Source organism: Heterodontus francisci, unplaced genomic scaffold (assembly GCF_036365525.1).
Source record: "Heterodontus francisci isolate sHetFra1 unplaced genomic scaffold, sHetFra1.hap1 HAP1_SCAFFOLD_91, whole genome shotgun sequence".
In the NCBI taxonomy this organism is placed as follows: Eukaryota; Metazoa; Chordata; class Chondrichthyes; order Heterodontiformes; family Heterodontidae; genus Heterodontus; species Heterodontus francisci.
In genome coordinates, this window is record NW_027140989.1 from 2,447,120 (window position 1) to 2,459,511 (window position 12,392).

Consider the following 12,392-nt stretch of genomic DNA (forward strand, 5'->3'; position numbering starts at 1 on the left):
GACCTCCTCAGCATCGCGCATGCTCCAAAGTGAGTCCATCCGCAGCTCGAGTGCCGTCATGCGGTCTAACAAGAGCTGCAGTTGGACACACTTCCTGCACGTGAAGGAGTCAGGGACATCAGCCATGTCCCTGAGCTCCCACATTGAGCAAGAGGAGCATGACACGGGTCTGAGATCTCCTGCCATTTTTAATCTTAAGCTTAACTTAGTTAAATGAAAAAGGAACGAAAAGTTTTTACCAATCACGATAAAACCAGATAAATAGAAAAAGCCTTACCTTATAAACACCCCACCGAGTCCTTTTTGTCTGGTTCGAGGAGGAGGGCGGGTGGGAGACACTACAAGTGTGGTGTCTCGGGTTCAGAAACCGCCCAAATATATAGTGTTTTACTTACCCAGCAGCCCCCTGGCCTCCGCCGAAAACAAAAGGAAATTAAGTTTACTTTCAAACTGACCTTCCCAGCTGCTCACTCGCTCACACTCTGCTCCCGAAAAAGCTGCAGCAATGAAAGGAAAGTTATTTTAAACCGCCCAAATATATAGTGTTTTACTTACCCAGCAGCCCCCTGGCCTCCGCCGAAAACAAAAGGAAATTAAGTTTACTTTCAGACTGACCTTCCCAGCTGCTCACTCGCTCACACTCTGCTCCCGAAAAAGCTGCTGCAATCAAAGGTGACTTAAAAAGTTGTCAGCGTAACAGTGCCATCAGGACAGTTGTTGGCAATGCTGAGGGTGTTTGAAAGATGACAAGACAGAACCGTTAATGGGAAGATTGCATCGTATGCTATTGACTGGACATCTTTAATTTCATATCTGCATCCTGGAGGACAGGAATTGGAACAATACCTGAGGAAGTTCCCGATTGTCTTGTACTGTGGAAATGGTCGGCCTCATTGTACTGATCAGCCTGTTCAGAATATTAATAAGAACTACCTTCACTGCGCCTGCTAATTAATGAGCAACCTTTGAGATATACAAACATTGATCATAACTTAACTGTTCATGTTTAATTTATGCTAGTTTTGTTTTGAGAGTTAAAGTAACATTGATAAAAGTGAAATCCTGTCTATTTGTTTTTGTTGCAGACTTTGGTGTCAATGGGTGCATTTCGTTCTTTTGATTTGTTAGTGGTCTCAAACGGGATCATAACAGCAGCAAAGAGAGTATGAGCAGAGACTGGCAGACAAGGTAAAGGGAATTTAAAAGCCTCTATGACTGTATGAATAGTGAAAGGGTGAGAAAAGGGGTAGGATCGATTAGGAAACAGAAAGAAATGATTTGTGCATGGAAGCAGAGGCATAGTTGAGGTGCTAAATAAGCACGTTTTACTAGTTTAAAAAGAAAAATAAGCCCCCAAATACCTAGTGAATGATAAGGCATCGAGAGACTGGTTTGCCTCAAACTGATACAGAGCAGGGATTGGAAACGCTGTTTATAATTGAGATTGATAAGTCGCCATGGACGGATCAGGTACATCCGAGCATACTGAGGGAAGTAAGAGTGGAAATTATAGAGGCAATGCCCATAATCTTGCAATCCTCTGTTGATGAAGGTCTGCTGCCAGAAAACTGGAAAAATGAAAACGGCACGAATTTGTTCAAAACGGGCTTTAAAGATAAACAGAGCTATTACAGTGTGCTTAACATGTGTGATAGGAAATAAAAGTTCAGAAACGGTAAACTGGCAAGAAACGACAGCCACTTGGGCAAGTGCGATTAATTAACGAAAGGAAGCACCAATATGGTCATGCAGGAAGGAGATTAACTGATTTGATTGAGATTTTTGATTGGTGATATGGTAACGCACTTGATATGATGGACATTATTACGAGCTCACAGGACGCCGGGTTGCTGTGCCCTTTGTCTTTAATGAAACTGAGATAGCCGCCGCTGAGATAGGGAGGGGTCCTGCCGACGTCGGGGTCGGTGGCAGGCCTCACCCGTTCCGATCTTCATGCTCCTTCCCCAATCCCAAAACCCGACCCCACACCCCCCCCCCCCCCCCCACCTACGCGCTCCGCCCCGCCAACGTTGGAGTCCCTTTACAATCCAGCCCTTGATGTTGGGAACCAGGACACGGAGCTGCCTGATTTTAAATCATTGAAATTATTTTGATGTAATAACATTCCAGGCAAAGTTATTTCCACAGCATGAGACTGTTAACAACTCCTGATGGTCTGATAACTGCTCTTAGAACGTTGTTGGGAATACAACGAGACTACTGCGTACAGTTGTGTTGTCCTTATTTATGGACGAATATACATGCATTGAGGGAGGTTCAGAGAAGCTTCACTCCCATGACTCCTGGTGTTAAAAGGGGCTGTCTTGCGATTAAAGGTTGAATAGTTTTGGCCTATATCCATCAGAGTTTAGAAGTATGAGAGACATACTGAAAAATGAAATTCTGAGGATGCTTCACAGTCGGGTCGTGTTTCCCCTTCGAGGAGGAATCTAGAACTAAGGGACAAAAGGTGCACATTTCAGGCGGAGCTGAGGAGGAATTATTTTCTGTGACAGTCATGAATCTTTGGAATTCTGGACCCCAGAGAGCTGCGGAGGCTGAGTCAGTGATTATATTCAAAGCAAAGATAAAGAAATTTGTCAACGATAGGCGAGTCAAGAGTAATAGAGATCAAGCAAGAAAATGGTTTTGAGGTCGATATCAAATCTCAAATAATCTTGATGTGTTGTGAAGCAGGATCGAGGGACCAAATGGCCGATGCATTTTCCTATTGCATATATTCTTACGTACTCAGCCCGAGCATCTGATCTCAATACATTCAGTTAAGATATTAATCTGATCACATTCTCAGGGATGGATCAACACAAATCATTGCAGATAAAGAAACTCGAATGAGCTGGTACATTTAGAATCTGAGGGCATTCTATCAACAGAAAATACATTCAGTCCAGTGAACAATCTAATACTAATGCAAGGATTTGATGACAAATTTCATCACAGTCATTATGCATCTGCTGCAACACCAAACGAGCAGAGCCTTCAGACAGCACATCATTAAACTGACCGAACTGAACAGAAAACTGCATGAAACATTCAACAAGTAAAACATTATCAAGCACAGCAGTAGATTTAATATTGATTTGCAATATTAATAGCTGGAGACAGCAGCTTACCGGGAGCTCCAATGGCTGCAAGAATGGGATAGTAAATATTTCCAATCAGATATAGTACTTGATATCCCATTACTGTGAGAAGCAACAGCTGGTGTTGTTCTGAAACCGACAGCTCCGGTCGTCACTCTGAACTGATACATGCTAATAGGCACTGAATTATACAGGAGATAAGTCTCCACTGACATGGTTTTACCTCTGATCATTGCTATTCGTGACAGTAACTTGAACGAACACATTGAATCAGCAGCTTTGACTGGGAAGTAAATAAAATGGTACATACGATATAAATATCTCAAAGTCCAGCAAAGTAACTTAATAAGACCTCTGAAAGGCTGAAACACGTAATCATACAAGACTGATCCCACAATAATGAGCGGTTTCACATGCAGGCTTCATGTAATTGTAATGACAATGTTCACTGATAATAGTTCATGCAGAAATGCTCCGGATTTCTTCACAGTATACACACAATTCAGGGGGACAAGCAGTTAAAATGTAAACTTCGACACCAGGACAATTACATCCATGTTCAGGATTGCAGCTGAGAGCTTACTGTGGGTGATATTAGGGGACAGACTCTGAGTGTGCTCCATTGACATTCCTCTCTCTGTTATTTTATTGCACATGCTTATCAGTTCATTCTACAGTGGCTAAAGGCTCTAGTAAAGTAAGAAATGGGCCATCTGCTGACACAATTCCTCCAGTTCACTATTCACTGACAATCAAATCGCCACCTTTCTTCCATTCAAAACATAAACGTACATCTCCATCTGCCAAAAACGTCCGGCAGCTCGCACAACACAATGGTTTTCATTGACCTGCATTAGATTTCAATCTGCTCAATGCTTAAATTTAAAATTCTCGTCCTCAGCTTAAAGTCTCTTCATGTCTCAAACTTCACCATCTCCACCCATTCCTCCAAACCGCCATCAAACCTCGCCCGTGATCTCTCCATATCTCTAACATTGGGCACTTTTGGTGGGACTGCCCTCTCTTGGTTCCTATCTTCCTGATATGATAATAGTCGCACATTCCTCCACAATGGATTTCCTCCACCTACATGCACTATCAATTCGCCTGTGCCAGACATTTAGATTTGCTCCTCCTCTTCCACATCTACATGTTTCCCAATGTCAACAGCAACTACAGATAAGGGCCAGATTCAATATGTGTGCTGACAACACCATTGTCCAGCTCTCCACCATATCCCTTGACCCTCCACTGTCTCTGTGTGACCAGACTACAAATGCCTGTTTAGCCGAGGCTGCACTTTTCTCCAATTAAATATGTGAAATAAAAAAAACAATCATCTTTTGCTCTACCACAAACTCCATACACATTTCGCGGACACCGTTCCCCATCCTAACTGTTGTGTGAGGCTGAATATGATGTTCTGTAAATTTTTCTCCATTGGTTTCCCTTGAACTGACCCGCAGATGTCAAAGCCCCTCGATCATATACTTATTTCCACCTCGGGAATATCGCCAACCTCAAGAAATACCTCAGCCTATCTGGTACTAAAACACTCAATCACTACTTCCATATCAGCATCTTGGAGGGAAAGACTTAGAAAACTACCTGAGGAAATTCGCGATTTTCTTGTACTGTGGAACTGTTTGGCACCATCTTGTTGATAAACCTGTTCACATGATGAGTATGGACTATCATTATTGCATATGCTAATTAACGTGTAATCTTTTAGATGAACAAACATCGAACGTGAGTTAACTGTTAGTTCATGTTTCATTTGCATTACATCTTGAATTGAGAATGGAAGGCTCAGAGCTGGAGGACATGATTTTGAAGTGAAAGATGAGATTGAATATGGAGAAATTCCTGTTAGCTATGAATTGGCAAAGTATATATAAAATATATATATATAAGATAGAGTCGAAGTTTACGTTGTGTCATTTGAGAAACCCACAATCTGGAGTGGCCCAAATCGTCTTAGGCAAGCTCCTGGAGACTGTTTTCGAAGGGAAATCACCAGCAGATGATCACTCACGTGACCATGACAAAGTAAAGACTGCTGTTCTCAAATGCCCGAGTTGTTACCAGAGGCCCAAAAGGAAAAAAAAAAGAAATTACAGAACGAAACAGGGCCAATCATTCTATGGAATTTGCTTGAGAGAATGAAGTGTTGTTTGGTAGATGGGATAGATCGAATATGTTTGCAAAATAATTTGAGAACCTTAGGGATGTAATTCGATGGAAGAGTTTGGAATAGTGTCCCGACAGGGGTTTGGAGCCACCTGGAAGAACATTACGTTTGTAAAATAAGATATGCTGCAGTAACGGGAAGTGGGAGTCCCTGGCACAGCTAGCATTTACGGCCCATCACGAATTGCCTTGACAATTGAATGGCCTGCAAGGTCATTTCAGAGGGCAGTTAACAGTTAACCAGATTGCTGTGGGTCTGGTGTCACATGTAGGCCAGGGAAGCTTATTTCCTTCCCCAAAGGGCCTTAGTCAACTAGGTGGGTGTTTGCGACGCCAGATCTAAGTTGTTATGGCAGCAATACTGAAAATAGCCTTCAAATCCAAATTATTTTGCATTAATTGATTGATTCTCTCAATGACTTGAATTTAAATCAATTTTCAATAACGTTCTTGGTGGGATTGCAATCCGTGTTACCATCTTGTACTGGCTTTACAACAGGTTGATGCAGATGTAACCAATAGTTATGGGGAAATATTGTTTTATACAAATCACAACCCACTCGTGTTTCCGCAAAAAAAATCCGAGCTAAGAAAGTCGTGTTGTTTCAGTGCAGAATATTGTTACTGTCATTTACCCAGTACATTGTACATCTTGCAGGGAAAAGCAATGTCATTGCTGATGCTCTGCCCAGCGTTCAAAGAGAAGGTGTAAGTCTGAAGGAAAGCTCTGAAATGTGAGAATTTTACTGCGTCTGAATCCGATTAATCTTAAATTTGTTATTGATAAAACCCTGAAATTCTGTAAAATCGGACAGGGACAGGACTTCACACCAGGTAGTGAGATTCCGAATGTGGGATTTGCTTCCGTGTCTTTCCATCCCTGCGGCCGCTCTGCTTTATCATTAAGGCGCTTGGACACAAAGCATGATAGTCAAGTTGCCACCATTTTCAACAATTGGACGTGAGCTCCTCCCAGTCATCAATTTTAATGCTGCTGCCCTTCAGGGACTGCTTCGGAGTGTCTTTGAAGCATTTGTTTTGTCCTCCCCTTTAACGCTGGGCATTTCAGAAATGGGAAAACAGGACCTGGCGGGGGAGATGGTTTTTGGCTACCCAAACTCACTGTCCAGTCCATCGAAGATGGCTTTTCAGGAAATGTTGCTGGATGAAAGTGGAATTGGCTTCAAGAAGGTAAATAGTATTTGTTCTATTGTCCTTCCCTTTAATCTGGAGGATGCATTGGAGGGAGGGCTGAGGGAATTCTTTATTGTTTTTCTTTGTCTGTGATACACAGATCAGGCCTCATTGCAGTGCTGGAATGTGATGACGAGAACTGTTTGTACAACTGGACTTTTGCTGAATTGCAGAAGTCTTTATTGTCAAACACTCACTGTTGTAAGTTTGTAGCTGGCTGATCTGGCACAGTTGATCCTGCATTGGATCTCCCTATCAATGGTAGTCTTTTGAAAGAGGCAGCTACCAAGTTCTGGGAAGTTTTCAACGGATCCTAGAGTTTCTCCTTCAACAGATATGGGATATGGAATAGTTTGATGACCAAGTGTAGGTTGATATATGAGTTTTGCTTTGGCAAAATTAGAGGACATTCAAGTCCTCTCCGTGTAGAAATGAAGAGATCGAGAGTGGATTTCAAATCTGCTGCAGAGTGGGCAACGACACTGTAGTCATCCAAAAACGGTAGATCATGTATGTCTATGATGTATAGTTTAGTTTTGGCACACAGATGCGTGAGGTTAATGAGTTTCCCATCCAGGTGAAAATTCATACCCACACCAGAGAGTAGTTGTACTTTGATGAAGCGAGCAGCCACTGTCAGTTGGACTGTAAATAGTATTAATAAAAATAAGGTATGTGTTATTGTAGCATAGGAAAGTGTCACCTCTGCAGGCCACAATAAGTTATTTGCGAAAGAAATGTTTATGGTATTAAGAATTAATTGTATTTTCGAACTGTTTGAATGAAACCCTTACTACAGTAAGACATTCGTCTTTTTCCCAACGGAGGAAGTGTGATGAAGCCGGCATTTAATGCCACCCCACTCCCAAAGTAGGGCGAGGAAGCATGTATCTCATAGATGTGCGATGGCAGACATGGGAGAGAGGGCCCATCATCTTCCCATTGCACTGCAATAAGTTGGGAATGGAAAATGCTGTCAAAGGCCTTCCCATCCAGAGGCCATTGGAGGCCTTAAACAAGCCTAGTATTACCTACTTAAGGGCCTCTTCCCGGTAATACTGGAATCAAGGCCAGTAAAATAAGGTGACCTCCTTGTGGGCTTGGGAGTAAAGGCCTGCTCGGGTATAGAACTGAAACCCGATCCGACCCGACACATCATCGAAACATAGGAAGATAGGAACAGGAGTAGGCCATTCAGCCCCTGGAGCCTGTCCCATTCAAAGAGTTCGTGGCTGATCCACAACCTAACACCATAAACCTGCCTTTGGCCCGTATCCCTTAATATATTTGCTTAATAAAAAGCTATCTATGTCAGATTTAAAAAAAAAAGTTGCAACTGTTCTATCTTCAACTGCTGTTTGTGGGAGAGAGTTCAAAATCTCTACCACCCTTTGCGTGAAGAAGTGCTTTCTAACATCTCTCCTGAATGGTCTGGTCCTAATGTGTAGACTATGCCCCTCAGATTTAGAATCTCCAAACAGTGGAAATAGTTTACCTGGCCTGTCTTTTCCTGCTAATATCGTGAAAACTTCGATCAGATCACCCCTTAACCTTCTAAATTCTAGCGAAAACAAGCCTAACTTTTGTAACCTCTCATCATAATTTAACCCTGTAGTCCAGGTATCATTCTTGTAAACCTACTTTGCACTCCCTCCAAGGCCAATATATCCTTCCTGAGGTTTTGTACCCAGAACTGCTGACAGTACTCCAAGTGGGGTCCAACCAGGGTGTTGTGCAGCTGCAGCATAACTTTGTGTCTTTATACTCCAATCCTCTAGATACAAAGGCTTGCATTCCATTAGTCTTTTTGATCATTTCCTGGAATTGCTCGGGGCATTTTAAAGATCTATGCATCTGAACCCACAGATCTCTTTCGACATCCACTGTACGGAACCTCTTCCCATTTAGAAAATACCCTGCTCGGTCCTTTTTTCGTCAAAAATGGATCACCTCACACTTGCCCGCATTGAAATCCATCTGCCACAGTTTTGCCCACTCACCTAGTCTGTCAATATCTCTTTGCAATTTTATGCTATCATCTGGACTTTGTATCATCAGCAAATTTGGATATATGACTTACTATGACATCAGCCAGTTCGTTAATGAATAATTCAGGCCCCACCACAGATCTCTGTGGGACACCACTGGTCACATCCTGCCAATCGGAGTTTTCTTTGGTCTCCTTGGCTCGAGACCCAATGGGCAAGCGCCTGGAGGTGGTCAGAAGTTTGTGAAGCAGCACGTGGAGTTGCTATAAACGCCAATTTTAGAGTGACAGACAATTCCACCAATGCTCCATATAAAATTGCTTGTACGGGCTGTTACACTGTTGGCTCTCCCCTTGCGCTTCTGTCTTTGTTCCTGCCAACAACTAAATCTCTTCGACTCATCTCTCTTTACTCCCGCCTTTATGACTGTCCGCCAACTCTGGCAATCACTGGCAACTGATTCCCACGACTTGGGATCAATGTCAAATGACTTAATTACGCGTTTGCAGACGTCTTGAAAGCGGAGACATGGATGGCCGGTGGGTCTGCTGCCAGCGGCAAGCTCGCTGTTGAATGTGTCCTTGGGGATCCTGTCATCTTCCATAAGGCTCACATGGCCAAGCCATCTCAAGCGCCGCTGGCTGAGTAAGTTGTATAAGCTGGGGATGTTGGCTGCCTCGAGGACTTTGGCATTGGAGATACAGTCTTGCCACCTGATGCCAAGGATTCTCCAGAAGCAGCGACGATGGAATGAATTGAGACGTCGTTCTTGGCTGACATACGTTGTCCAGGCTCCGCTGCCCTAGAGCAAGGTACGGAAGACACAGGCTTGATACACGCGTACTTTTGTGTTCCATGTCAGTGCGCCATTTTTCCACACTTTCTTGGCCACTGTGGACAGAGCAGCGGACGTCGTTATCATGTTCTTGTTCATTTCTGCATCGCGAGACAGGTTACTGGTGATAGTTGAGCCGAGGTAGAACATAGAAAGAACAAAGAACATTACAGCTCAGTACAGGTCCTTCGGCCCTCGATGTTGCGCCAACCCATGAAACCATCTGACCTAATCTATTCCATTTTCATCCAGATGTCTATCCAATGACCACTTAAATGCCCTTAAAGTTGGCGAGCCTACTGCTGTTGCAGGCAGTGCGTTCCACGCCCCGACTACTCTCTGAGTAAGAAACTACCTCTGACATCTGTCCTATATCTATCACCCCTCAACTTAAAGCTATGTCCCCTCGTGTTTGCCATCACATCCGAGGAAAAAACTCTCACTATCCACCCTATCTAACCCTTTGATTATCTTATATGTCTCTATTAAGTCACCTCTCCTCCTCCTTCTCTCTAACGAAAACAAACTCAAGTCCCTCAGCCTTTCCTCGTAAGACCTTCCTTCATACCAGGCAACATCCTCATAAATATCCTCTGCATCCTTTCCAAAGCTTCCACATCCTTCCTATAATGCGGTGACCAGAACTGCACGCAATACTCCAGGTGCGGTCTCACCAGAGTTTTGTACAGCTGTAGCATGACCTCGTGGCTCCGAAACTCGATCCCGCTACTAATAAAAGCTAACGCACCATATGCCTTCTTAACAGCCCTATTAACCTGGGTGGCAATTTTCAGGGATTTATGTACCTGGACACCAAGATCTCTCTGCTCATCTACACTACCAAGAATCTTCCCATTAGCCCAGTACTCTGCATTCCTGTTACTCCTTCCAAAGTGAATCACCTCACACTTTTCCGCATTAAACTCCATTTACCATCTGTCAGCCCAGCTCTGCAGCCTATCTATGTCCCTCTGTAACCTACAACATCCTTCGGCACTATCCACAACTCCACCGACCTTCGTGTCTTCCGCAAATTTACTAACCCTCCCTTCTACACCCTATTCCAGGTCATTTATAAAAATGACAAACAGCAGTGGCCCCAAAACAGATCCTTGCGGTACACCACTAGTAACTAAACTCCAGGATGAACATTTGCCATCAACCACCACCCTCTGTCTTCTTTCGGCTGGCCAATTTCTGATCCAAAGCACTAAATCACCTTCAATCCCATACTTCCGTATTTTCTGCAATAGCCTACCGTGGGGAACCATATCAAACGTCTTACTGAGATCCATATACACCACGTCCACGGATTTACCCTCATCCACCTGTTTGGTCACCTTCTCAAAATACTCAATAAGGTTTGTGAGGCACGACCTACCCTTCACAAAACCGTGCTGACGATCGCTAATGAACTTATTCTTTTCAAGATGATTATAAATCCTGTCTCTTATTATCTTTTCCAACATTTTACCCACAACCGAAGTAAGGCTCACAGGTCTATAATTACCAGGGCTGTCTCTACTCCCCTTCTTGAACAAGGGGACAACTTTGCTATCCTCCAGCCTTCCGGCACTATTCCTGTCGACAATGACGACATAAAGATCAAGGACAAAGGTTCTGCAATCTCCGCCCTGGCTTCCCAGAGAATCCGAGGATAAATCCCATCTGGCCCAGGGGACAAATCTATTTTCACACTTTCCAAAATTGCTAACACCTCCTCCCAGTGAACATCAATCCCACCTAGCCTAGTAGTTTGTATCTCAGTATTCTCCTCGACAATCTTCCCATTGCACTGCAATAAGTTGGGAATGGAAAATGCTGTCAAAGGCCTTCCCATCCAGAGGCCATTGGAGGCCTTAAACAAGCCTAGTATTACCTACTTAAGGGCCTCTTCCCGGTAATACTGGAATCAAGGCCAGTAAAATAAGGTGACCTCCTTGTGGGCTTGGGAGTAAAGGCCTGCTCGGGTATAGAACTGAAACCCGATCCGACCCGACACATCATCGAAACATAGGAAGATAGGAACAGGAGTAGGCCATTCAGCCCCTGGAGCCTGTCCCATTCAAAGAGTTCGTGGCTGATCCACAACCTAACACCATAAACCTGCCTTTGGCCCGTATCCCTTAATATATTTGCTTAATAAAAAGCTATCTATGTCAGATTTAAAAAAAAAGTAGCAACTGTTCTATCTTCAACTGCTGTTTGTGGGAGAGAGTTCAAAATCTCTACCACCCTTTGCGTGAAGAAGTGCTTTCTAACATCTCTCCTGAATGGTCTGGTCCTAATGTGTAGACTATGCCCCTCAGATTTAGAATCTCCAAACAGTGGAAATAGTTTACCTGGCCTGTCTTTTCCTGCTAATATCGTGAAAACTTCGATCAGATCACCCCTTAACCTTCTAAATTCTAGCGAAAACAAGCCTAACTTTTGTAACCTCTCATCATAATTTAACCCTGTAGTCCAGGTATCATTCTTGTAAACCTACTTTGCACTCCCTCCAAGGCCAATATATCCTTCCTGAGGTTTTGTACCCAGAACTGCTGACAGTACTCCAAGTGGGGTCCAACCAGGGTGTTGTGCAGCTGCAGCATAACTTTGTGTCTTTATACTCCAATCCTCTAGATACAAAGGCTTGCATTCCATTAGTCTTTTTGATCATTTCCTGGAATTGCTCGGGGCATTTTAAAGATCTATGCATCTGAACCCACAGATCTCTTTCGACATCCACTGTACGGAACCTCTTCCCATTTAGAAAATACCCTGCTCGGTCCTTTTTTCGTCAAAAATGGATCACCTCACACTTGCCCGCATTGAAATCCATCTGCCACAGTTTTGCCCACTCACCTAGTCTGTCAATATCTCTTTGCAATTTTATGCTATCATCTGGACTTTGTATCATCAGCAAATTTGGATATATGACTTACTATGACATCAGCCAGTTCGTTAATGAATAATTCAGGCCCCACCACAGATCTCTGTGGGACACCACTGGTCACATCCTGCCAATCGGAGTTTTCTTTGGTCTCCTTGGCTCGAGACCCAATGGGCAAGCGCCTGGAGGTGGTCAGAAGTTTGTGA